The following is a 26,482-nucleotide window of genomic DNA, read 5'->3' on the forward strand; positions in this document are numbered from 1 at the left end:
GAGCCACATGGCCATGTGTCAGCTCCCCCATTCAAAGTTCAATACCATCTGTATGAACATGCAAGGAAGGAGGTGCTGTGAAAAGGGAAACTGAATAAGTATCCTTAAGAGGCTGGCCAGAATGAGGAAATATGTGGGGTGGGGAGAGGATATTATTGTTTCTGGATTTGAGCAATTGGCACCTGAATTGGCTAATAAAGTGTGAAATTGGTTTCATGCTCTGCTACCTTCTCGGAGACATGCTGTCATTAGAGTTGCTCCCCATCTCCTCCCCTGTGGTGAGCCAGCTGCTTCCAACATCCTTTCTACTGTCAGGGACTGCCAGACGAACAGGTCAATCACTTGTGTCTTCTGGGCTGCTTTAAAACTGCTGCCAGGAGGCCGGCAAGGCTAAAGCGTCACTAGCCCAGTGGGTCATTCACTTCTACGCAGGTATACTTGGCCCGATTGTGCCTTCTTTGCTTGTTCTGGTAGCACTAGGAGCATGTCCCATACACACAGCTGTTTAACAATCTGTAGCAGAACATCATCCGTGTGGCTTTTTGCTCATGAGCGTGGCTTAGCATTTTTCACTGTTGTCTCTGTAGCTGAGGGTGAACTGTGCTGAGTACAAGTTCTCTAAGCCAGCCTTCCCCAGCCTATCTCCCAGCAACCAGGCCATTGGACATGCTGATTGGGGTTGATGAGAGTTGTAGTTCAAAACATCTAGGAGAATAAGAAGCTGTCTTCTACTAAACTGGGCCATTGGTCCATCTAGCCCAGTATTGTCTACACTGACAGGCAGCAGCACTCCAGGATTTTCAGACACAAGCCTCTTCAATACCTGGAAAAGCTGGGGATTGAACCTGGAACTTCCTGCATGCAAAGCTGGTGCTCTACAACTGAGGTATGGCCCTTCCCCTTGAGAGCACCAGGTGGAAGGCTGTTCTAGTCTGAGGATAGTCACCTTGCAGCCTCATCTCACAGTGGAGTAGGTAGCAGGATAAATCTTTTCTGCATTACATCAGGTCTTTTATTTTGTTTCTAGCTTTGTCTCTTCTACTAGCTTTATCAGTTTTAGCTGGAAAGAACCTGCTAGTGATTTCAATGGAACAGGAAGGAAGTGGGTAAATTCATAAAGCCATACATTTTATATGGTCAATATATGAAATCACTGAAACTCAATGGAAGGTTGATCAACTTGCCTGTAAGTGTCTGCTCTGTGGCTTTGACAAACCTGCATCTCTCCCATACATTGGGCTAATAACCTTTAGTAAAATAAATGATTGATGTGAGAGCCTGGCTTTCAGAGGTTCTACGTCCACTGCAGTTCATTGACTGCTGCTTGAAGGGATAGAGGAAGCTTGAACTTGATGATGTCACATCACACACCCTGTGATGTCTAGCTAGGCCCTTATTCATGAGCACACTGGTTGGAATAATATATCATGCAGCAATCATCTCACAAAACCTTTATTTAAGTAGCGCATTTCCATATAACGTGTCCATGAAGGATATTGATTTCATGGTTGAATAGTTATGCCAAAAGAGGAGACACTATTCTAAAATTATGCTAAGCCAATTAAAAAACAACAACCCTGACATTCTTCAAATTGGCTTCTCCAAACCCTCAATAGTCAGACTGAGCACATACAAGCCGCATATGCCTCTTTCATTAAGGACTCCTCACTTATAATAGGGATTAATTCCCAGTGGTTCAATTTGTCTCCCTCTTCAAATAGGGTCAGAAACCATGTGGCCAACAGAGGAGGCACTTATTCTATTTTAACTTAGTGAACAAGCAAAGAGAGGAGCAAGGAGAAACAGAAGTAACCTCTGCATGCCTTGCCCTCAACCTCTGATGGAGACTGGAACTAGAGGTAGATACAAATGAATGGTGAGTGCAGCAGTGGTGGCAGTAAAGTGGAGGTAAACCTACTGGTGGCCTCTTACTCAGGGGATACCCCAAAACTGAAACAAACACAGGCTATTTCATTCTGGCAGCAATCTAATTGATCTACTTAGGAATTTATGCCACACTCCTATCAACCCCTGCCAGGATGGCTAATGGTCAGGGATGCAACAACAAGTTCTACATCACTGGACTAAGGGAATGATGAACAAAGCAGCAGTGAGTGCCTTTTACCTTTCATTCTTAGGTGACTACCAGGGAAGTGATGAACCCTGCCTCTAACAGTGTTGTTGTGGTGGTTTCACATTTTGACCAAATAAGAGCTATGGGAAGCTTCGTGAATCTTATACCTGGTTCCAGACATGGGGTGGTATAATGAGACTTAGCATTTTGTGAGTGGCATTGACTGGAGCCAGTGGGACAGGAATCCATGCCCCCTCCAAATGTAGCTGGACACCATCTCCCACTACCCTCAGCCACCATGGCCAAGCTTTAAATATTGTCAGGGAAGGAGGGGCCCAGAATGAGAGAATATGGCTCACCCCAAATCTCACACAGAGAGAAAGCCAGAGAGGAAGCAGTCTCCTATTCTCTTGGCTTCCTGCCATTTTATCCACTGGACCGGATGAGCTCCTTAGGTGGGCAACCATCACCTTCATTGCCATGTCATTTGTATGGTGCCTTTCCACTAAAAGAATCATGCTCAAAATCAATCACTGCAAGAACCATTTCATATTAACATAAAACAACAATGTAGTAATAGCAAATATAACAACATACGAAAACAATAATGTTTCAGTACATAGATATAACATGAGTACATGAATAACATTACACCTCTTGGCGATAGCAAAGATAACAAGGGAGCTTGACAGTTTTACTCCTCCCATGGTGTTGCTCACAGCCCCTCTCCTGCAGCAACTTGCAAGGCTTCCAGAGGCCAGAGGTGGGGCAGCTCCTCCCATGATGTTGCTCCTGTGATGCAATCAGATCTTGGGATTATGAACCCCAAGGCAAATTGTTGAAAACAGGAAAAGTATAACCAGACTCAAATTCAATCCAATGAAACAAGTCCCACGTTTGGCATTTGCTTTTAATTCAGTTCAACTTGTGGACTTGAACTTTGAATTGTGGACCTGAAGCAACCTCAGTTTGGTCACTCTGAGTTCCTGTGACGTTTCAAAGTGGCAAAAAACCCCACAACAGACCAAATTGCAGCAACATTTTTCTGAACATGAAAACAATGTTCCTTGGCAGCCAAGGGTAACTTTATGTACAAAGGCTGCCAGGCCTGTTCTCTTTTCTCTACAAGCCTTGCAATCCCTATCTAGGGCAAAGATCAGATCTAGGGATCACTCAAGGACAACCTTGCAGCAGGCAGCAAAAAGCACCAAGCAGGTACTTGGGACAAAAATCCCAGTTGCCCAGCAAGTGGGCTAGCTTTTCAAGCAGCTTGAGTTGCCGGACCTGGCTTGTTAATACAGTATAAGGACTATGGGCTTTGTTGCAATTGTCTCCATCCAATAGGCTCTACATTCATGTACACAACTGAATGCAGTGGTTTTAAAACTTTTTGAGTCCACGGCTCCCTTGAACAACTACATTCTTTCTGTGACCCCCTTGTGGGATACCTGGTAGAAACTGTGTTGTTTTGGCATTTGGAAGTTTTTGTAAGTTTGGGGAAGATTAAAACTAACAACAACAACAACAACAACAAATCTGAAAGATAATAAAATCTGAAAAATACTAACAAAAAGAAAATACAAACAAAGTGCACATTGAAACACTTTAGAGCTCTTCCCCCCCCACTAGGTGGTCAACTCCTCATCCTTAGGGAAATACAGGTGAGTAGGCAGGTGAGGGTATAGAAGAGGAGAAAGGGGAGATAAATTAGTATTTATTTGGATCGGGGGAGGCAGAAACCAATCTAAGGCCCGAAGGAAGAACAATTAAACCTCAACCAGGGGAAAACTTCTCCCCCTCCAAACCCTCCATCTCCACTCGCTCCACTTAAGGAAGCCCCCAACCCCAACAGGTCCCCCACTAGATCCCCATTATTTTTACAGTTTACCACTCCCCCCCAAAAATACTAGACGACCCCTTTCCCTCTCTTTTTACTTGAAACCCTCACTCTGCTTTCCTCTCAACTTTACCCTTCAACCCACCCACGTTATCTTTTATAATCTCCCAAACTGAACAAAAGAGTCTCCTTCTTTTTCCAGCAGGTAGAAAGAGATAGAGGTTGGGGGTGGGCAGGAATCAGGCAGCAGGAAAAGGCTCCCCCTACCTTCTTCCTCTGTGCTCAGCCCCCTCCCCCCACAATCAAGCCTTACACGTCTCAGTCCCCCAGAAGCCTTGCTGGGAAGGACGATCAATGAACACGTGCCATTTCCACATGGAGTCTGGTTCATTTTAGGGATCTGTCTGTCTGTCTGTCTGTTTCTACAGCCAAGTGCACCACAGCCAATCAGGAGGAAAAGGATTGGGAGGAAAGGAAAGGAGGCAGGGAAGAAAAATGCTCGCTGCAGAATGCAATGTAGCCAAGCAGCGGGGATATCATGGGAGGTTTAGTTACGCCATTCAGAGGACTTGGAGGGCTAGATCTATCTGTTAAGAGGAGCAAGGGAGAGAGAGGGGAATGATGGAGGCCAGTGCTGCCTGTGGCGTCCCCCACCCATGGCTCCCCAGGGAGTTGTAGTTCACCAGGTGGGAACTGCTGACCTAATGCATTCCCTATCCGCTCCGTGGATGTAGTGTAATTTCAGTGATCTTTCCCTAGCTGCCATAGAAATGACTTGTCTGTGCCCTGTCTTCTGAGCTCATATGGTGCCAAAGTTTTTCAACCTATGTGGGCCCCTCCAATATTTCTGCATAAAGGATGGCATTGACCATAGTACCTGCACAAATGGCAGAGGCCGCACCACCACAGATGAAATGCTGGGATAGAATTGCAGTTGCAATGTGGAATCTTCCTGTTCAGGATGCTCCATTCAGTTCCCCTTAGCATCTGTCTTCCCCACTCCCACCCCTGCAGTCAGTAAGCATTCTGTCACCACTGAGCAGGCTCACTCTTCAATGGCCTGTTATTTGGGCTTTCCATGGTTCCCTCTCAGATACTTGTCCTGAGAAGCCTTGGGGCCATTTTGACTATGTATGGAGTGTCGCTTGGAACACTGAGGTTGCTTTTAGTATATACGATGCTACCCTTTGCTCTCAGGGAGTGGCTTTGTGTTTTTCCAGCTCTTTGTAACAGTAAACCTTTGATTTGGTTATAGGCTAAAAGTCCACCATTAAGTACTGCTTTGTTTGAACAAATGATCGAAAAGGAAGATCTCCCTCTTCCACCACCCACTCTCCATTATGCACCAAGGCACCACAGAGACTGTGTATCATATTATAAACCAATAAACAGTTAATAATAATATAAAAAGAGGAGGACGATTGAGTCCACCAGGATTTTGGGCAGGCTGGAACGACAAAGCTGTTAGTGCTGCATAATTGAACACACTTGCCTAGGCAGAAGCTGCTGGCAAGTCCTACCTCCTGATCAAGCTGTCTCCAGGAAGACACATAAGACAGGAAGCTTCCATTTGCATCTGATCGAATGGGCCAAGCAACACCAGTTCCTCCGGAGAAATTGTATATTCTTTGGTGTAGGGATTAACTACGTGTTGTTTGTATAAAGGTATGGAACATTTTAAAAGAAAAGAAGCTGGCTGGGATGAGGAATTTTAAACCGAGAAATGGCAAAGGGCAGGGGTGCTTAATCCTTTCCTCCCGTCATTTCTCTGCTTCCGTCTGGTTCAAACAGCAGGAAAGCTATGTCATTTGTACTGAAGAAATGGTGTGCAGGGAAAATATTATGTATCACCACCCTCTTTTCTCCCCTCCCACTGCCCTGTTAATTACAGTTACACGGAACATGCAGTAGTTAGAGTGTTGGGTTTAAATCGATAAGACCTCGGTTCAAGTCCTTGCTTGGCCATGAGCTTCTTTTTCTCAGTACAGATGAGGATAATCCTGGTTAAATATAAAAATTCCTGCACACAGTAATAAACAGTCCAGGGGAAAAAATAACCTAGAGCACTTCTCCTTGATACGAGAGTTTTCCATCTGCAGGACAAAGGGGTTCTTGGGGGTGGGGGAAGGGATGGAGAAGCTTTCAGTCATGTGACTTATTCCAACCAGCTGTTGCACACAATTCCAGACATAAGCTTTGCTGTCTGTGGGAGAACAACTGTAACAAATGTTACAACTGGATGCAAAAATTCATGTGGTCACTCCTCCTTAACCACTATGTGTTTGACCTACAGTATGATTACAGATCATCATTAAGGAGGAGAGACCTTAAGTATGACCCTGGGCTTGGATGACACACTAAGCCATGCTGCCATGCTGCATTGCGCTAGCTTAAGTGAGGAGGAGCAAGGCAGAGAAGAACTCCTCTCTGAGAGCCAGCACATACATGCAGCGCTGGAAAGCCATGGTCGGGCTTCCCATGAAGTGCAAACAAAACCTTAGGCATCTCAGTAAGAAGTCTAAGAAACTTTTCTTAATAATTTGCTTGTTTTCTATGGCAGAAACTTGTTTTTAAAAAAAATAAAAAACAACTTGAGTGAGTATTGAAACATGTGATCCCTCACCTGTATTCTGACATGGTACCAGTCCCAAGAGGGAAGTTGTACCATGTGCTTTTCCTCAGCACAGCTAGAGTTGCCATATTTTGAAGAACAAAAATGAGGACACATTTTTTGACTTCTATTTTTAACTATGGATCGCTATGATGGCTCTACCCATGGAAAAGAGGGTGTGTCCTGGAAAAAGAGGACATATGGCAACCCTACGAAATGAATAGTCATGGATGAATTTGTCAATATCAGATTTTCTTGGTGGCTTGTTTGTCCAGTCTTAACTTCAGTTCTGGACATTTCTGTATCCATTTTGCAATTTTAAACAAAAGCCCTTGCAAAAATTCATCAGTATTTTAGTATGAATTTCTCCTAATACACATTTGTGTATACAATGTTGTCCTAACTATACATTTTTATGCAATTTCCCCTAATATAATGCATTTTGGTCTATTGTTTTCACATCACTGATATGCACATTTTATTCTAATATACACTTTTTGTACACTTTTCTTGGGGGGGGGGCTAGAGAACAGCATCATGAAATTCAAAGAATTGCAAATTTCGCAGGAGAGCTGAGTTTTGGTTCCTGAATTGTTTAGGGGTAATTCAAATTAGGCAGGGCCACATTACCATGTGAACCTAAGCAAATTTCTTCCCCATCCCTGGAACTGAATTGTCGGCTATGTCTCTGAAAAGCCTGCAGTCGGCAATGAAACGAAATCCAATCCCTGGACATCCAATTCTTCTGACAGATCATGTAATCCAACCCGAAGTTCCTGTGCTGCTCAGCTCACGTTTCTCACCTTTCTCCTAGACAGAGTTTTTCCTAGTCAGAGTAAATGCATTAAGAATGTTTCTGCTCCAAGGCATACCCATCTCCCTTACCCTTACTTCCCACTTGTGTGTATGCTCTCCTCTGGATGGTGCACATGGGTGACTGTAGGACAGTGAGCAGTTGATGTATTTACCTCCCCCCCCCCAAAAAAAAAATATATCAAGAGGATGCACATGGGGAAGTTTATCCCTCAGTGTAATGCACATATTACGTTTGAGAAGCTGTCCTTATGTACAGCATATCTTGTAGAACGTTTATTCCATGAAGTTCAGCAGGGCTTGCACCAGGGGTGGAAAACCTGTGGTCCTCCAGATGTTGCTGGATGATGACATCTGTCACCCCAGCATAGCTGCCAAGTTATCCCTTTTTTAAAGGGGTTTTGCTCTTGTGCTGAATAGGCTTCCTCGCGAGAAAAGGGAAATCTTGGCAGCTATGCACCCCAGCCATAAATAGGTGTAGGATTGCAGTGGGAACAACAGTGACAACCATGTGGAAATAGTTCCAAAACAAGGGGAGATTATTGAAAAGGTGAAAGTCTTATTTGTACTGCCTTTTAGCAATCTTTGCATGGCTTAAAAAGGCAACTGGGGCTTGGACTGTCTTATACCCACAGGAGAGCTGGGGGCAGAGCTGAAGAGCAGCACAGCGGAGGCAGACAATAGTCAACCCAACACACACACCCTCAGTTCAAGAGTAAGATGAGTGATTGCTACAGCTCCAGTTGAATTATGGAAAACAATAGGAAAAGGTCAGGAAGTTCGCCCACAAGGGGAAATGATTATGAGTTGGGGACTAAGTCAGCATATCCACGAACCATTAAAGGAAAATAATATATCTGATCTTCAAGGTTTGCAAGCCTTGATGTTCAGCTTTGTGTCGCTGGGCATGGGACGGCACCCTTTCCCCTTATGCTGGCTGTATGTGTTGCCTCAGCTCCATAGGTCTACTGTGCAATGAAATTGAGGTCAGTGACTGGGGGGGGGGGAGGGTGCTCAGTCCCATAGATCCACAGTGAGCTTTCCAAACCGCCCTGCTGTTTGAGGTATATGCCGATGCAAAGGGTGGAGTTACGATGGAGACTTGCCAACTCTTAGAATATCTGAGAGGACTGTGCAAGAAGAGGAGAAAGATGGCCAGACTCACCCTTTCACTATAGCTGTTCCATTATGTCATGGCTCTTAAAAGGAATTGGCAGTGGCAGAGGGGACGTGGCAGACACTATGGATTTTACAGGACAGTTTTCTTTGCTTGCTTTCAAAAAGCACCAGCATTTTATTCAAAACCATTTCATGCTTGAAAAATAGATAGCCATGTGGTTGCCTCTCACTGATGACCCCGTAAGAACCACAGTAGCATCTCTGCACTACAAACCGTTATCTGTGCAAGCCAGTAGAAAATTCTGCAAGCCATTTCCTAACAAAATGGTGAGCTCTGGTCTAACATTGTGCTTTATGATGACAAGTAATGTGCTTGCAAACCATCTCAATGGAACAAGCTATATTCCTTGCAGTAGGGAGGCATGATGGGCTCTGCTCTTGAGCTTGCCTTATGTCTGCTATGGGCTGCATTGGAAGACTTAAGAAAATTGCAGCTGCTTTTCTTCTTTTGCTACATGAGAACATAAGGAGTGCCTTGCTGGATCAGAACAAAGTTACATCTTTTCCTGCCTTCTTATTTTAGCAATGGCCAGTTAGATGCTGGTGGAGTGACTACATATAGGACATGAAGGGAACAACCCATTAGTTTGTCTTTAGCATCTGGCATTCAAGATCATTGTGCCTTGGAACATGGCGGTTCTATTTAGCTGTTAAGTCCCCTTCAAAACTCTAAGCATGCATCTAAGAGATGCTTCCCACAATAAACATGGTATTTAGCCTGTACATTTCCCGTTCTGCATGTAGTGGGCGGGCAATATAAAAGCTCATGTACACAGCCATCAGAGAAAGGTCTATTTTATCATAATATGACAAGAACACAAGAAGGTCCCTCCTGGATCAGACCAGTGGCTCATCTAGTCTAGCATATCCTATTCTCACTGGGGCCAACCAGGTGCCTGTGGGAAATTTGCAAGCAGGACCTGAGTATTGCTCTCCCCACTTGCAGTTCCCAGCAACTGGCATTCAGAAGCCTAATTGCCTTCTGACACTGGAGGCAGAACATGGGACTATTTATTTACTGATAAGATACCTTACTCATCCTTCACCACAAGGTCCCAAGGCAAGCTACAGCAGTAGAAAATGCAATTATAAAAACAGATAAAATCATTACAATTTCAAGAACACAAAACTATTCCAAATGGAACAGAACAGTGTTAACTTAGTAAAAGAGCAGGCTCCTACAAAACCAAGAATCTGAACCATCCAAGGTCATCTCCCTACAGCTGGAGAGAGTGGGGTACCTGAAGCCCTCTAGATGTTGTTGAACCCCAGCTTCCATCAGCCCTAGTCACTGTGGTCTATGGTAAGGACGGTGGGAGTTGTAGTCCAGCCCCAGCTAGAGGATGCCAGGTTCCTTGTCCCTGCCTTATCAGGAACTATAGTGTGTGATGCAGCTTTACTTTACTATATGGCTAAGCATAGACCACTGATTTCACATGAACCAAACAAACCAGTTTTGCAATGAGAGCAACAAAAGCAGCAATGATGTGGGTCTGTGACCCTCCTTCAGCATATTCCACATTGTCCCAATTCTCTTCTCTTCTCTTCTCTTCTCTTCTCTTCTCTCTCTCTCTCTCTCTCATTTGCATTCTTTGCATCTGGACTTGAAGAACCAGTTTTGAGCACTATGGATGCTAAGTAAATTGCTTTTTGCACCTTCAGGCAATGCAACATCTGCATGCTTCACTTTTCCTGGGAAATTTTGTTCCTAGCAGACACATTACTCATTGCTTTCCTCTTTTAGAGAAGAGCCAGATGCAGAGAGGGAGGGAGGGAGGGAGGGAGAAGAACACCTCGATCAAGCTTTAGGCAGCTAGGCTGGTGTTTGGTGGCAAATGGCAGTCACATGAATTTGTGCTTGGGATGAAATTGCCATCATGCAGCGAAACATGTAAATCAGGAACTTGGGAATCTGTGAATCAGCTATGGGACTTCTAAGGTTTGTAAAAATGAGGAAGAGTGTGTCAACATTTGGAAATGCCCTTCTCTTTCCAAACCAATGGGACAGCCCATTTCCTGTCGCTGATTGCTTCAAGCTGTCAATGAATGTCTTAAGAAGTTAGTCAGCTTGGTAGGCGGGCCTGGACTTGCATTATGCCAAAATTAATTAAAAACAAAATATGGATCAATACCAGGAAAGCTACCTTTCCCAGGAGCAACACCCTGACATTTAGTTAATGTTCTTTTTAAAAAACAACAGCAACACCACAACCCTTTGTTTTATTCAACAAGATTTATATACCACTTACTCAACAGAAGACCTCTAAGCAGTTTAACACAGATTCTGTGTGCTCCCCTCCTCCAGCACTAGGGAGCACATCTGCCCTGACTGCTTGAAGAAGAGAGGCTATACATTGCCATGACCCTCACTGCAGCAGCATCATTTCCCCTGTGGCAGGGCTATCTCAACTCCTATGCATTAGGATTTTGTCCCAGGAATGCTGATTCCTTGTTAGCACAATTTGAACAATTGCCAACAAATCTCCCCATGCACTTTCCCAGAACTCCTCAGGAAAAGACGTTCTTCCATGGAAGTGATTTTTGTAACTTCCTCCTGGTGGTAGTGAGAGTCTGGTTTCTACACTCTGCATAGGTCAGGGTATAAACTTTACCAAACCCTATGAATAAGGCTCACAGGGTCTTACAAAGGGCATGGTTCTCCTGCCTTGTTTACACTGCAAGCAGACTGAGCTCTTGTTTGAATTGTGCAAAAGGAGAAGAGCATTGTAACAATGCAGACGAAGCCTCTGCCTTACTTCCTGCTTTCAGTTTTTTTGCTTTTTAAAAATCCTGCCACTCCATCAAAGCATCCAAAATCTATTTGTCGATTCCACTTACTGTTTCCCTTTCTTGGGACTTTAAGAGAATAAAAAAAAAAACCTAGGTCATTTAATATTTATTTTTAATGACTGAAACAGTAACCCTTCAACTGCAAATTGCTTGGCTCAGATCCCCATGAAATTTGACAAAAGCAAAACTAAGCGGTCAGGGAAGAGTTGTGCCCCATTTAATGCATCATGTTGATGGTACACAGGACATCAGATTTTGGTGACTGGACCAGACACATGACTAAGTGCTTGGCTCCCTCCACCTCTGTGGGTTTCTAATGTGATTGATGCCACTGGATCCACAAAGCCTCCAAAGAAATTATCTACAGAATTACAGAGAGAAACTGTGAAGTTCATTGTAGACCAACCCCTAGTTCAATGCAGGATGCAATTAAAGCATCATTGACAGAGGACAACCAAATCTCATTTTAAACACCTCCAGAAAAGAGGAGTGTGCCACCTTCCTTGCACAGTCTGCTCCACTGTAAAACAGCACTTACCACTGAGGTCACACACCATAGATTTAAATGCATGGCTTCTCCCCAAAAGATCATGGGAACTGAAGTTTCCCCTCCCACAGAGCTACAACTCCCAGTTCCCAGGATTCTTTGGGATAAGCCATGTCCTTTAAATTCATGGGTCCAGTTAGGTCTGAAAATGCTGAAGATTTCCATCATAGATCATGAGGAGCCATTTCATATGGAGTCCAATCAATGGTTCTTCTAACTCAGTACTACTGAACTGCCCCCATAGTTCAGATCTTCAGGTTTTCCCAGCCAGTAGCATTTCCCAGCTGTGGAGATGTTAGATGGAGATATGAAGGTTCAGATCTGGGGCTTCCTCTACTTTTGACTCCACTTCTTGATCTTTTTAGCAAGAAGCGAGGGAAACATGCACAGCAGCACAAATCTAGCATTTCTGCAAGTGACAGTGTGTTTTCTTGAGAAAATAAAAATATAACTGTAAATATAAACTCCAAACTAAAAAAAGCTAGGCAAGAGCTTTATTTTGCCCCATAAGTTAACATTTTCCAGTTCTTGTGAAAATTCATCTGTTTTTAGCAATGTCTTGTGTGAGCCTATCATCCTGCAGCTGTTGGGGCCCCATGCATCTGACTCAGTGCTTACTACAAGAAACTCCATATTTGATGGATGAGTTGAATGATAGAGAAATCAGGGACAAAGGAAGTCCTCTGTTAAAATGCTGCTACTCTTCACCAGCAGCTAGGAAGCATGCATACTTGTTATTGCCTGGCTGATATAGGAAGCCCACTCCAACTCTTGTGCTGCAATCCAAACTATTCATACTGACACTGTCTATTTGTTCCTTGCGATGGCAACATACAGCCATCAAAGTCTAAATAGCTCCATGATTGATTAACTCACACTGTCATTATTCCCTGATTAATCGCTGCTTTTTTAAAACTGATCACCATCACCCATAATCTCTCAACAAAACCAGGACCCAGCAGAGAAACAGATGATGAAGAATTCCCTCAGATGAGAGGTTGTGATGGCAATTGTGAATCTTCACTTTCCAATAAAAATAGGCAGTTAATGGGCTATGGTAGTCAAAGAGAACCTGTGCCCCCCTGATGTTGCTGAATTACAACTCCCACCATCCTTCCCATTATGTTGGTTGAGGATGATGGGAATTGGAGTCCAACAACATTGGGGGGGGGCACAGGTTCCTCAGTCTGTGACAGTCCTTATTCTCCTGCACCAGGTTACACCTGCAAAAATTAAGAAAATGTGAGAATTGCTTCAAGTGCATTGCTGCATATTGGTGGTATAAGCACTTGAAAAACACATAAATAGATACATTTGAAAAGGGAAGGTATTTGATTCTCATTTTTTAAAACAAACAAACAAACAAACAAACAAACCACAACTTTCCATCCAGATGAACTGACCTGCCCACCCTATCTCCCCAGGTAGAGAACATCAGAGCCCAACCAATGAGACATAATAAGCCAGGCTCCAAAGAGTGTAACCGAAGGAACTGAAGTCTGGTGAGAAAGACTGAGTGATACTGGAATAAGAGAGTACAGGATGGTACAAGGATGCCCACAAGCCCATCAAAGGGTGGCATGGAGAATCCCTCTATTGGGTCAATAGCAATATAGTGAGAGGTTTGAAAAGCAAAGCCAGTACTTAAAAAAAAGAAAAGAAAAGAAAGTACAAATGGCACAAAGTGTTCTTTAAAGACGGAAGTAGATGCTGTTTGCCTCTTCCTGAGATAACGGGCATTTATTGCAGTATTTCTCAGAAGATTTTTTTGAATACCCATCTCATAAAAAATGCTATCTTGGGAGCACAGCCAATGAACTTGTTTTGTCAGGGCTGTGCAGAGGAGCTAATATTTGTACTGTATTTGTTGTCAGGTTGCTGTAATGTAGAACGTGGGGGTGGAGCTGGTGGGAAGCTAAGCAGTTCTTTTGCCCTTTCCCCAGCTTCCACTCCCTGCTGTCCAGCTTCTGCACATACTGCTGCTTCTGTTCCTGCTGCCTCTGCAAGATCAAGTTTTCTGGTGCACATGGAATGCTGGTGCACATGGAACTCTGGCGGTGTCAGTAGCTTGCCCACCGCAGGAGCCGGCAACCCATGCTACGCCACTGAGTGCAGCAGATTCCTGCTGAAAGTGACCCATAGGAACCAACCCCTAGCAGCTGAGGCCCTTTCGGCCCCCACCCAATAATATATTTGAGGAGACCGCCGCCCCCCCCCCAAGGTTGATGGGCATTGCCATTCCAATGGTCTGCATGTACAGTGCCATGTGATTGATTATGCAGGGCAGGGCTTACCTGGACACCCCCCCCCCAGATTTTATTCAAGTTGGCACCCCTGCCAGTGCTTGTCAGCTGGCCATCTTGATCCTGGAGTGAAAAGGAAGAGGTGAAAAAATTGGGAGTGCACTTAGAACATGCTCCTGACTCTTTGCTTTGAAGTTGGTGTTAGGTTTTTCAACAGTTGGGTCATAAGAACATAAGAAATAACACCATTACCTGTCAGAGAAAGCATGTGAAAAATTATCACCCTGTGTCACAACCAAATCTCAGGCCCCTCTGCCTTAAACACTTCTTACTTAGACATGCTGGGTTAGGTGTCCTACATTGCATATGACAGTCCTCAGTTTGAAGGATCGTCAGAGAACCAGACAGAGACTGGTTTAAAGATAAAGAACCATAAACAATTTGGGACCAGGATACCTTATAACAAATCACTACCTGCAGTACAGACCAAGTAGATCTTATAAGATCTTCTATGGAGACCCTGTTATTCCACAACCACTGGATTGTCAATTCTCACTTTGTGACAAAGTGGAAACAGGCCTTTTTGGTGATAGCATCCATGCCCCAGCATGCCCTCCCAATTCATGAAGTGGTGGCAGTATTAACTTTTAAATACCACTTAAGACCCAATGGAAGGGATTCACCTAATCAGTTCCATCAGTGGAAACCCTCCACTAGGACTTCTGCTTGCACAATGTGGATTCTCCCAACTCTTCTCCCTACGCTTTCCGTGTCCCCCAAAATTGGCTTGGGGGGGTGAGTCAGGAGAATCCCAGAACAGTGCCTTGCTTGCACAGGCTGAAGGATTGGAAGAGCACAATGTTGAATTCCTTCCTCTGTGTTTGCCCTTGGTTTCCTGGACTTCAACCCTTAATTTTTCATATTTTTTTGTTTTCTATATTGCTCGGTTATATTTGTGATATACAGTTTGAAAAATGAACCTGTGAGACATTATACGAAAACCAAACAACAACATATTGGCTGTTATTTTTCCACCTGACAAAAATGATCCTCCATTGCACCAGATTCGCCATCCTCCTCCTGCCCAGCTTCCCCAATCTAACTCAGCACGAACACTTGTATTTCTGTATCTTTTCCTTTATTACAATGTCTTGGTCAATAAATTTTTTCATCCGTATGGCCTATCACCTGTTTCCACAGTCCTGGTCTTCTGTGACTGAATGGTGACAATCTGTGCAGTGGTTTCATTTTTTTAACATGGTAACAAATGGGAATTAAATTGAGGCCAGCAAGCTCATTTTCGATCTCAGCCGCCGCCGTAATAAGATTTCAGAGGGCGTCTCACCCATCGGCTCTTCACAGCAGCTGTCTGTTTCCACTTGGAAAATGCTGTCCACTCACTCTCCTCCTGCTGCTGCTGTCTCTCCTGCATGCTTTTCCTGGCCTACTTGAAAGAGCCTTTGTATTTTCAAAGTCCTTATGGAAAAGCACAGATAGCTACTTGAGTGTTCTCTTTTCTTGTTTATCTGAATCCATCAGGCAGAGAGGCCTGATTCTCCATGTACTACCCCCCGGCAGTGGAAGGTGGCTGGCTGCTAATTTGTGTCAGCAAACTAAAGATCAGGATCCGGCCCCAAGCACTCATTCTGCACCAGCTTCTCAGAGAAGTAACAGCACAGCCCATAGCAGCCAGCCTGAATTTCTCCACTGACGCTTTAGTGCCAGGTCAGCAGGGACTCACACTAATATTATAAATTTTGTGGTTTAAGGTAGAAGCATTAGTGGCACCAGAGAGCTTAAAGCAAGCTCAGAAAGAGTATTTGGAGACCGGGACAGGCTGGACACCTGAGAGAAGACAGTGGTGTCCATGTGCTGAAAGAAAGGGATCCCTTAGCACAGTGTTTCTCAACCTTTTTTGGGCCAAGGCACACTTGTTCCATGAAAAAAATCATGAGGCACACCACCATTAAAAAAGTTAAAAAATTTAACTCTGTGCCACCCTATATTGACTATATAATTATGACTGTAAGAAACACTTGCCAATTGCTGTGTTGGTTGCAATCTCCTGTAATAAGGCTTCACAAGCCGCTGATTTCTCTGCCAGCACAATCCTTTGCTCAGCAAGTTTCAGGTTGAGCTCATCCAGCCAGCTTCTTTAAGTTTGTCTAAAACCACCCTCCCGTGGTGGTGGCTAGTGTGCCGCGGAACAGCGGTTGAGAAACGCTGCCTTAGCAGAGCAGAGGGAGGAAAGCAATTTTTGGCAATTTTCCATATCCACTGAAGCCACAAGCGCATTTCCTAAATCAGTTTCACAGGATTGGGAGACCCAATGGAACAGATCTGAAATGGACTGGAGGAAGCTGGAGGTATCGCCAATTATTTCAATTCTGCTTTCAATTCTGATGATGGATTCTTCCCAGAAGTGGATTGACACCATGAGATACCACCCAGTGAGCTGAATGACTCATCCAGTGGAAGCTAAGGGCCTCTCTCTGCATCCTTTTTATGATGATTTGTGCTTCTGATGGCATTGGGGTGGTTATACGTGATCCTTCTTTCAGCAGTGTTGCATCTGCAAAAGGTTTAGGACAGACATACTGATTTGCTTTGTCCCATAGCTTCCTGCTGAAATCATATAACTTTTCATACCACAAAAGTTCTGATTTCTGTTTCTGTGTTGTTATGCTTTTGTTGTGCAGCAATGGTGCAATAACATCAGTGAAGCATCACAGAACAACTAAATAAAGTGGAATGATTTGTGGATACTCCAGTATAAATCCACCACTCATACATTACGATTGCATCAATGGCATGTTGCAAAACAACAACAGTCCAGCAACCTGGAGGGCCCCAGAATTAAGACATTCACTTGGCCCAATAATGTAAGTTCAATTCCAGTCTCTTGAGTCAGTGTAAGAGAACCACAGCAATTGCAGTACTCCTTGTCTGGGCAGTTTATTCTGTACCTGAGAGGCTTAGCCACTCAGGACCTTTACAAATACATAATTAAAGCGAAACAAATACACAACTATCACTCATTTGTTGTATGACATTCTGATGTCTTTTTTCAGTGACATTTTTGCCTTTCAATGATTCCTTCCCCATCCCAATTCCACCACCCTCTGCATGTTGCAAACAGCAAAATATTTTGGTTACAGGTAGGTAGCCGTGTTGGTCTGGATCGAAGTAAAATAAAAAAATTCCTTCAGTAGCACCTTAAAGACCAACTAAGTTTTTATTTTGGTATGAGCTTTCGTGTGCATGCACACTTCTTCAGATACAGTGAAATGGAAGTTTCCAGGCACTTATGTAGAGAAGGGGTGGGGAGGGGTGGGGATGGGGAGGGGGGATCACTCAGAAGGGTGGTGGAAATGGGTGATTGACTGACTGATAGCTGTTGATGACCGCAAACGACTGCAAATGGTTTTGCATGAAAAAGCAAGGGTTGAGATGGCTGAAGATCGCTTATCATGTATAATGAGATAAAAATCCGATATCTCTGTTCAAACCAGGTCCCTCCATGGTTTTGAGCTTGGTGATAAGAGCAATACAGATGAGGGTGATGAACCTGACAAGGGACTTATCACCTGACTTGGTGATAAGAGCAATACAGATGAGGGTGATGAACCTGACAAGCAAAATATTTTGTTACTGGGACAATGCAATTCTCTCCTAGAAAGTGGGATCACTGCAATGTGCAATGGTTGCTCCAGTGTCATGGACACCTTTGGGAGAGCACCATGATGTCATTGAAAACAAATAAGGCAACTTCCAAATCCCAAACTTCCCCATGACACCAGACTTACACAGGAGCTAAAACTGACCAATTTCACAGCAAAATGAAAACAAAGTCCCTTGTCAGGTTCATCACCCTCATCTGTATTGCTCTATGTATTTTTATTTACACAGAAGCATACTACTCTAAAGGCAGGATTTCCTGGCAGGGATGAGATCCTGCCTTCTAGTTCCCACTTTGGAAGGTAAGTTTTCTCCCTTTCATCGACTGCCAAATATCTAGTGTGTGTATATCTGTGAAATAGCATGGCTATCACCACTGTAGCAAGCTGACTCCACATCTGCTACACATAGGGCTGGATACTGCCCCCTTGACTGTGAATTATGGCTTGCAGGGCTATTCTGCAAAGCCTACAGAGCTGTTGTTGAGAGCATGTTTTGAACCGATCGTTTGGATAAGCCTTCAGTCAGTGGCTACACTGCATTACTTAACAGAAGTCATTTGAAGCTGGAGCTCTCGCTGTTGGGAGATTCATTCCCCATGTGAAGTTATAGGATTGTTGTCTGTCATATGACTGTATGTGTTTTCATTCCACAGAGTGGAAGTGATGTAGACAGGATGTTTGTCTTACAGTGTTCCTAAGTGGGACTCTTGTTCCTTTGCTCTTTCTCTTTGCTGTGTGAAGCTACAGAGAGAGGGAGCCATGATGATGAGCTCCAAGTGTGTTTATATGTAAATAAACTAGCTTAGCTAAGATGCTGTGCTACTGAGGACTGTTACGCAACTGCGCAACCGCTGCGGATCCCTAAAGTGTGCTGGTGTTGTCTGGCACCAGTCGCTGTGATGTCTGGGCTCAGGCCCGGCTCTAGGTGCAGTCACGGTAGCGCGGGGCACCAGGACGCCAGGCTGGCAGGGGGGCGCTGCACAGTGAAGCCGTGCGGAAGCCGTACTGCGAGGGTGGGGGCGCCGGAGCGTTCTCTGCGCCTCAGCGCCAGGGCGCCCAACCTGCTCGAGATGGCCCTGTTCGGGCTGGAGAATGCGAACGATCGCCCAGGAGGAGGAGAACATGCCAGCCGAGCATGTGTCTCTGCCAGGGTCCTACTCGTAAGTAGGCCTTTTCCTGACACTCGCAAGCTAAGATTGGTTCTTCATGGGAAATTATTTCTCAGGCCCCAGCAAGATGTGAACAATTTTCAGGGCAAGTTAGATGATTCAGTTCTGACTGATGCCAACTCATTAGCTCTCTCCCCTTTAGCTGTTTCACAGATACAGACCCACAGTGGGGTAATGTTATACAAATAATATAAGTCTCAGTGTGTAAGATGTGCTATTAGGAAAAACATTTTCCTTTAAGGTAGCTTTTGTCTGATGGTACAACAGATTGTACCGAGACTAGGAAGAGTAAATGTTGTAGGAACTCAATTGCCCCCCTCTATTTTTAAGTACAGTGAAACCTTGGTTGTTGAATGCTTCGAAAGTCAAATGTTTTGGCTTTCAAACACCGACAACCTGGAAGTGAATGCTTCCATTTTAGAATGTGCCTCGGAAGTCGAACGGTGCATTTCTCCATTTTCTCCATTGCAATTGCTGACTGGCAATTGTGCCTTGGTTGTTGAACATTTCAAAAGTCGAACGGACTTCTGGAATGGATTATGTTCGACAACTGAGATTCCACTGTATAGGCCATGTATTATAATCACATGGAGAAAGATCAGTGCAAAATGAGCTGTACACTTTCCCCAACAGCCATAAACTCAGAGATAGAATGTCATGCACGACGACCCGATTCATCCACTGACCTTTCTCCCTGTGGTCATGTACGTGTGCATAGCCTCAAACGGAGTGTCTGAAATGGCATGGAATTAAAGTGCAGAGCCAAACACGAGAGGATCCTTCTGAAGAGGACGTGCAAAGGTGAATTTTATTAAGTTCACTCACTTTAAGGTAGTCTCATTTTAATGCATGTGAAAATGCGGTGTGTATATGTGAGAGAATAGGGATTATGGCTTTTGGCTCCACCCCACCAGCCACTTTCTCTCGAGGAAATGCAGGGGGAAATCCTCCATCTCTGAAGTAAAGGATAGGACAGGTGCTGTATTATTGCTCTGCAAAGAGGATCCAAGTTGTCTCAAGAAATAAAACCCTACATTGACTAGAATATATGTTTGTTTTAAAAATGAGTGCTTTTCTATACCACATCCATAATAAAGTATTCATAAGTGGCATGTAGAAGAATAAAATGTCAGTTGTGAAAATACCTTCTGGAGTTGGTGCACCTCAAAAACAATATTGTAGAGTTTAAAAAGCTGCTGAAAAAGGCACCCAAAACAATCCAGGGACTAGAGCAACTCCCCTAGAAGGAAAAGTAACAACATTGGGGGACTGTGCTGCTGGACTCAGGTCCAGGCTTCTCATAGGCATCTGGTTGGCCACTGAGAGAACAGGAGGCTGGACAAGGTGGACCGCTGGTCTCATCCAGCAAGGATGTTCTTAAGTTTTATTTTACATAAAAATTTAAAGGAACACACCATAATAAATGTTCTTTTATTGTGCCTTGCTGCCTAATTAACTAATCATTTATACAGTTTTGATTGTTTGCACATAAAGTTGCTGAATTTTACAAAAGTACTGTTTATGTTCTCATAACAGCTGTCTGAATAGCTGGACTCTCTGGTGAACTGATGTTTTTTTTTTGAGGGGGGGAATCTTTTGTTGTTGTTACATCTGCTGGTGGTGGAAACCTAGAGTATTAAAATCTTAGATCATTGTTTGATTAAACCATCTCACTTTATTTACACCAAAGATCTTTGGGAAGCTAATTCTGCTTCATAATTTATTTACTGCTCATTGGATATGGATTTATTCAGACTATCAACAACATGAAATGTTTGATTTCTTTTTAAAGCAACAGCTGTACATAAAATCAATCTGGGTGTTAAGCAGGAAAGAAAATAAAGTTCTGCTCTCTAGGTTGTACGGGGATTTATATCCCCAGCAGTTACTTGGGTCTGTTTTGGAAATGATGAATTGTTCAAAAGGAGAAGCATTTCATAAGAACATATGAAGAGTCTGCTGGATCAGGCCAATGGCTCATCTAGTCCAGCATCCTGTTCTCGCAGTGGCCAACAAGATGCCCATGGGAAACCCACAAGCAGGATCCGAGCACTCTGCTCTCCTGGGTATTCTAGCAACTGGTATTCAGAAGCATTACTGCATCTGACTGTGGAAGCAGAGAATGGCCTTCATGTCTAGTAGCCACTGATATCCTTATTCTCTAATGGGCCTTAGAAAGCACTGCTAATAACAAGGCCAGTGGAAGTGATGATATTCCAGCTGAACTATTTAAAATTTTAAAAGATGATGCTGTTAAGGTGCTACACCCAATATGCCAGCAAGTTTGGAAAACTCAGCAATGGCCAGAGGATTGGAGAAGATCAGTCTACATCCCAATTCCAAAGAAGGGCAGTGCCAAAGAATGCTCCAACTACCGCACAATTGCGCTCATTTCACACGCTAGCAAGGTTATGCTTAAAATTCTACAAGGCAGGCTTAGGCAGTATGTGGACCGAGAACTCCCAGAAGTGCAAGCTGGATTTCGAAAGGGCAGAGGAACCAGAGACCAAATAGCAAACATGCGCTGGATTATGGAGAAAGCTAGAGAGTTCCAGAAAAACGTCTACTTCTGCTTCATTGACTATGCAAAAGCCTTTGACTGTGTCGACCACAGCAAACTATGGCAAGTTCTTAAAGAAATGGGAGTGCCTGATCACCTCATCTGTCTCCTGAGAAATCTCTATGTGAGACAAGAAGCTACAGTTAGAACTGGATATGGAACAACTGGTTGGTTCAAAATTGGGAAAGGAGTACGACAAGGTTGTATATTGTCTCCCTGCTTATTTAACTTATATGCAGAATTCATCATGCGAAAGGCTGGACTAGATGAATCCCAAGCCGGAATTAAGATTGCCGGAAGAAATATCAACAACCTCAGATATGCAGATGACACAACCTTGATGGCAGAAAGCGAGGAGGAATTAAAGAACCTTTTAATGAGGGTGAAAGAGGAGAGCGCAAAATATGGTCTGAAGCTCAACATCAAAAAAACCAAGATCATGGCCACTGGTCCCATCACCTCCTGGCAAATAGAAGGGGAAGAAATGGAGGCAGTGAGAGATTTTACTTTCTTGGGCTCCTTGATCACTGCAGATGGTGACAGCAGTCACGAAATTAAAAGACGCCTGCTTCTTGGGAGAAAAGCAATGACAAACATAGACAGCATCTTAAAAAGCAGAGACATCACCTTGCCGACAAAGGTCCGTATAGTTAAAGCTATGGTTTTCCCAGTAGTGATGTATGGAAGTGAGAGTTGGACCATAAAGAAGGCTGATCGCCGAAGAATTGATGCTTTTGAATTATGGTGCTGGAGGAGACTCTTGAGAGTCCCATGGACTACAAGAAGATCAAACCTATCCATTCTTAAGGAAATCAGCCCTGAGTGCTCCCTGGAAGGACAGATCGTGAAGCTGAGGCTCCAATACTTTGGCCACCTCATGAGAAGAGAAGAATCCTTGGAAAAGACCCTGATGTTGGGAAAGATTGAGGGCACTAGGAGAAGGGGACGACAGAGGACAAGATGGTTGGACAGTGTTCTCGAAGCTACGAACATGAGTTTGACCAAATTGCGGGAGGCAGTGCAAGACAGGAGTGCCTGGCGTGCTATGGTCCATGGGGTCACGAAGAGTCGGACACGACTAAACGACTAAACAACAACAATAAAAAACTCTGGGTCTACAAGTAGACTGCCACACAAGATAATGCATCAGTTCCACTATATGTAGAAGCATAGGAGAGCAGCAACTAGTCTCATGGCTCTACAGCAGGGGTCAGCAACCTTTTTCAGCTGTGGGCCGGTCCACCGTCCCTCAGACCATGTGGTGGGCTGGACTATATTTTTTGGGGGGGGGGGGAATGAACAAATTCCTATGCCCCACAAATAACCCAGAGATGCAATTTAAATAAAAGCACACATTCTACTTATGTAAAAACACCAGGCAGGCCCCACAAATAACCCAGAGATGTATTTTAAATAAAAGGACACATTCCTGTTGTTGTGGCTTAGCCTGTGTGACTGCTGCCTGTTTTGGAGTTCTAAGCACAGCTAAATTTGCAATTGCTGTGTTGGCAAACTCCTGAGAATACCTCTTGGGTCCTCTTCTAATCCTCTCAGACCTGCGTGAGAGGTGCAAATCCTGTTTACTGAGATTCTCCCCTTCAGGACTTTTGGGAGAACTCTTACCAATGGTAAACAGTGGATCTAGTGCTTCAAGCACTTTCTCATCATCTGATGATGGTCTGTTAAAAACAGCATGAGTTCCTTTGTGTATGACTGTCTCCCCTGTGTCAGAGCTACTCGGGGTAGAGCCTTCAGCAAAGGAATCATCTTCACTACCACTTGTGTCAGTGTAGGAAGCATCAAAATCATTGGCACCTATGGGAAATTCATCAAGAACATATGTTTCTTGTGGCGTAGGAGTGTGTTCTACCTCTTGAGTAAGAATCACCTCATTGGAAGAAGACAACATAACTCTGTATTGACCTTCCTCAAAACCCAATAGAATGCCTTGGACTGGCTTGCCCTCAAGCGAAGCCACCCACATTTTGGTTCCAAAAACCTTAGTGTTGCTCACATCAGGCTTTTGTTGGAACAGAATCTCATAAGGAGAACGCTTCTGTCCTTTAGGAACCTGTCTGAGCCACTGGTAAAGGAAAAATGAGATGCTTTCAGCCCACAGTTGTTCAGACAATCCTGAACTCAGCAGTTGCGCTTGCATGCCTGCTTCTAACTCAGTGTTAACCTTAACACATAAGCTTTTGTCCCAAGCTGCCTGGCTCTTGGCAAACTTGTGGTGAATGCCTTTGTCATCAAAAAAAGCTTGAAATTCCTGTGAAGTAAAAAGAGGAATGTCATTGGTTAACAAACACTCAATTTTACAACCATGTTTCAGTTCAACCTTAGCATGAAATTCAGAAAATTTCACAATAGCCTGCTGAGGCTTTTGCAGAGGATAAAACCACGTATATTTAGAGAAGTGGTCAGTTATCAGAAGATAATATTTGGCCTTGCCAAGGGACTTCGGCATAGGACCAAAAACACCAGCAGAAACGATCTGGAAACAACGTGTTAGACCTTTCTTGCTTGGTTGCTTCTTTGCCTCCTTAGGCTCCTCTGGACCTGTCAAACAATCATCAACAACATTAAAGCATGCATCACTTTTATCATAAGACAGCCTAAAAAGGTTATCTTTGTCTCTGTGTCCCGTCAAAAGAACTTCTCCATCTTTAGAAATCACACAGGTGCCCCTGTGAAAACACAGCTCAAACCCCTTCTCATCAATTTGAGAAACACTGAAAAGGTTTTGCTTCAGCTCTGGAACAAGATACACATTACTGATACTCAAATTTAGAGATTTCAGAAAAATAGTTCCTTTTCCAATGGATTTCAAGGAATTGCCATCTGCCTGTGACACGATGGAGTCCAGCTTCTCGAAAGTCTGGAACAGTCTTTTGTCGTTCACCAGATGGTGCGAAGATCCCGAATCTATGATCAGATAAGACCCGTCGTCGTCTTGGTCATCAAGCTGAGTGAGCATTACAAGCATTTTGCGTGCTGTAGGGCCCTTGCTGCTGCCGCTGCCGCCGCCGCTGCTGCCGCTACCGCCGCTGCCTCGCCCCTTAGGCCCAGAAGCCTGTTGTTGACTTCCTGAGTCCTTCTGGGGTCGTCTGCATGTCTTGGCTGTGTGCCCAGGAATATTGCATAACTGGCATCTGACCACAGCTTTAAGGGCTTGTGCAGTCTCTGCAGATGCACCAGGTGAGGGTGAGTAGCGCTCCCCGTTGGCCTCCGCCTGTGCGCGGGTCCTGTCCTCCTCATTAAGCAATGAAGCATAAATTCCTGCTGCAGTCATTTGCTGAGGGTCTTGAGCCCCCAGTTGGGCTGCAATAGCATTATAGGACTTGGGAAGGCTATTTAGCACTGTAAAGCAATAAATGTCGTCATCCAAATTGACGTTTCTGTCAGCTAGCTCCTGGCGTAGTTGACGCATCTGATGCAAATGGGCTCTCAAGTCTCCTCCCTCCTTCAGACGCAAATTAATTAATCTCTGAAAGTATAATGTTGTTGATCCGGCACGCAACCTCAGGTGCTCGTCCCGAAGATGAGTCCAAACATCATAAGCATTATCTAAGTTCCGAATATGAACCAGCTGTGATGGGTCCAAATGCAGAACTATTGTTGCCCTTGCCTGTGCGTTGCGATTCAACCACCTTTGGCCTGGCAAAATGGGCGGTGCGTTCTGAATCAACTCAATAAGTCCTTGCCGGATAAGAACACATTCCATTTTAACACTCCACGTTGCGTAATTTGAGTCATTTAACAGAGGACACAAACTCTTGGGTGTTTGATCTGAATCCCCGGCTTTAGCCATCTTGCTTCTGTAAGCGTGCTGCTAGCTTCTGACTTCAAAGTACTAAGAAGCTGCAAATTAGGCTTTCGGCAGGCATCTGCAATTAAGCTGCTGCTTTAGAGGTTTTATTGCCGCTATAAATCAGTCCCGGTTACTCACTGCTCCGGTGATAAGGAACTCAGACTATCCGTGCTCTTCCTCCCCTGGAACGCAGGAACCGGTGACTCCCAAGCAGGCGAAATTCCTCAGGATCAGCTGCTGCAGATTGAGGCCTGTTTACGTGCCTGTTTTCACGCTTTTCAGAGGTCCGTGGATCGGAACCAGAGCTCAACCATCCTCTGCTACCACTGTTGGAATATTGGGGTGTAAATCACCAATATTCTTACTACTGCCACTGGCTTCGGTAAAGAAGACAGCAAACAATCGTAGGTGCTAATCTACGTTTATTCAGAGAGTGTGTGTTCAGCCATCACTCTCCAGTTCAGAAGAAAGTGAAAATAGAAAGAGAACAAAGAACATCACATGACAGGAGATCAGGTTACAGCTTGAGCTCCTGTGTGGGAAAGTTACAGCAATCACATAAAGTAAACATTCATCCACATGCAGCATCTGTGCCATGCAGAGGATTTATGCTAACAATCCGGCCCACGGGCTTTAGGTTGCCTACCCCTGCTCTACAGGATGTTTCATGTAGCAAAACAGATACTGTATATCCAATTGGTAGGCATCAGTTTTCTGCAATATGCCCCGTTTTTATTACTCCCATTACTATTTTCTTTGCATGACGTTCTTTCTCCAAGAAGCTTAGGATGCCATATGTTGGGTTATCCCATCTTATTTTCAGCCCTGTGAAGTAGGTTAGGCTAAGAAGTTGTGGTTGGCCCAAGGTCACCCAGTATCGTGGGTGAACTGAGATTAGCCTTTTCCTGTATGGAAGGAAAATTCCATGTAGGAAACTGGCAATGGCTGAAGCAGTCCAGAATGGCCTGTCCTTAAAGCCCTGACAATTCTGTGTCTCTCCTACTGTTTTAAGCAATTTGGCTCTGGGAGGTGAAAATAGATGGGCTACTTTCACATTTTCACTTCACCTTCATATGCCAGTGATCTGACACCAATCTAGAGCTGTTATATTTGGGTTCCCACTTCAGGAGAACATTGTATATTCTTGAAAGATGCTTCTCTTACATGG

The 26,482-nt window shown here is 44.2% G+C and overlaps 1 long non-coding RNA gene across 1 annotated transcript in view; it reads right to left on the reverse strand.

Annotated features, from left to right (window-relative positions):
• Positions 1 to 4,021: 4,021 nt before the first annotated feature.
• LOC132591735 (uncharacterized) overlaps positions 4,022 to 26,482 on the reverse strand; it is a 64,182-nt gene continuing 41,721 nt past the window's right edge. Inside the window, exon 3 of the long non-coding RNA XR_009557161.1 lies at positions 4,022 to 16,666. This is a non-coding gene — a long non-coding RNA (uncharacterized LOC132591735). The remainder of the gene's footprint in view (positions 16,667 to 26,482) is intronic.

The sequence above is a fragment of the Zootoca vivipara genome, chromosome 2 (genome assembly GCF_963506605.1).
Source record: "Zootoca vivipara chromosome 2, rZooViv1.1, whole genome shotgun sequence".
NCBI classification, from domain to species: Eukaryota; Metazoa; Chordata; class Lepidosauria; order Squamata; family Lacertidae; genus Zootoca; species Zootoca vivipara.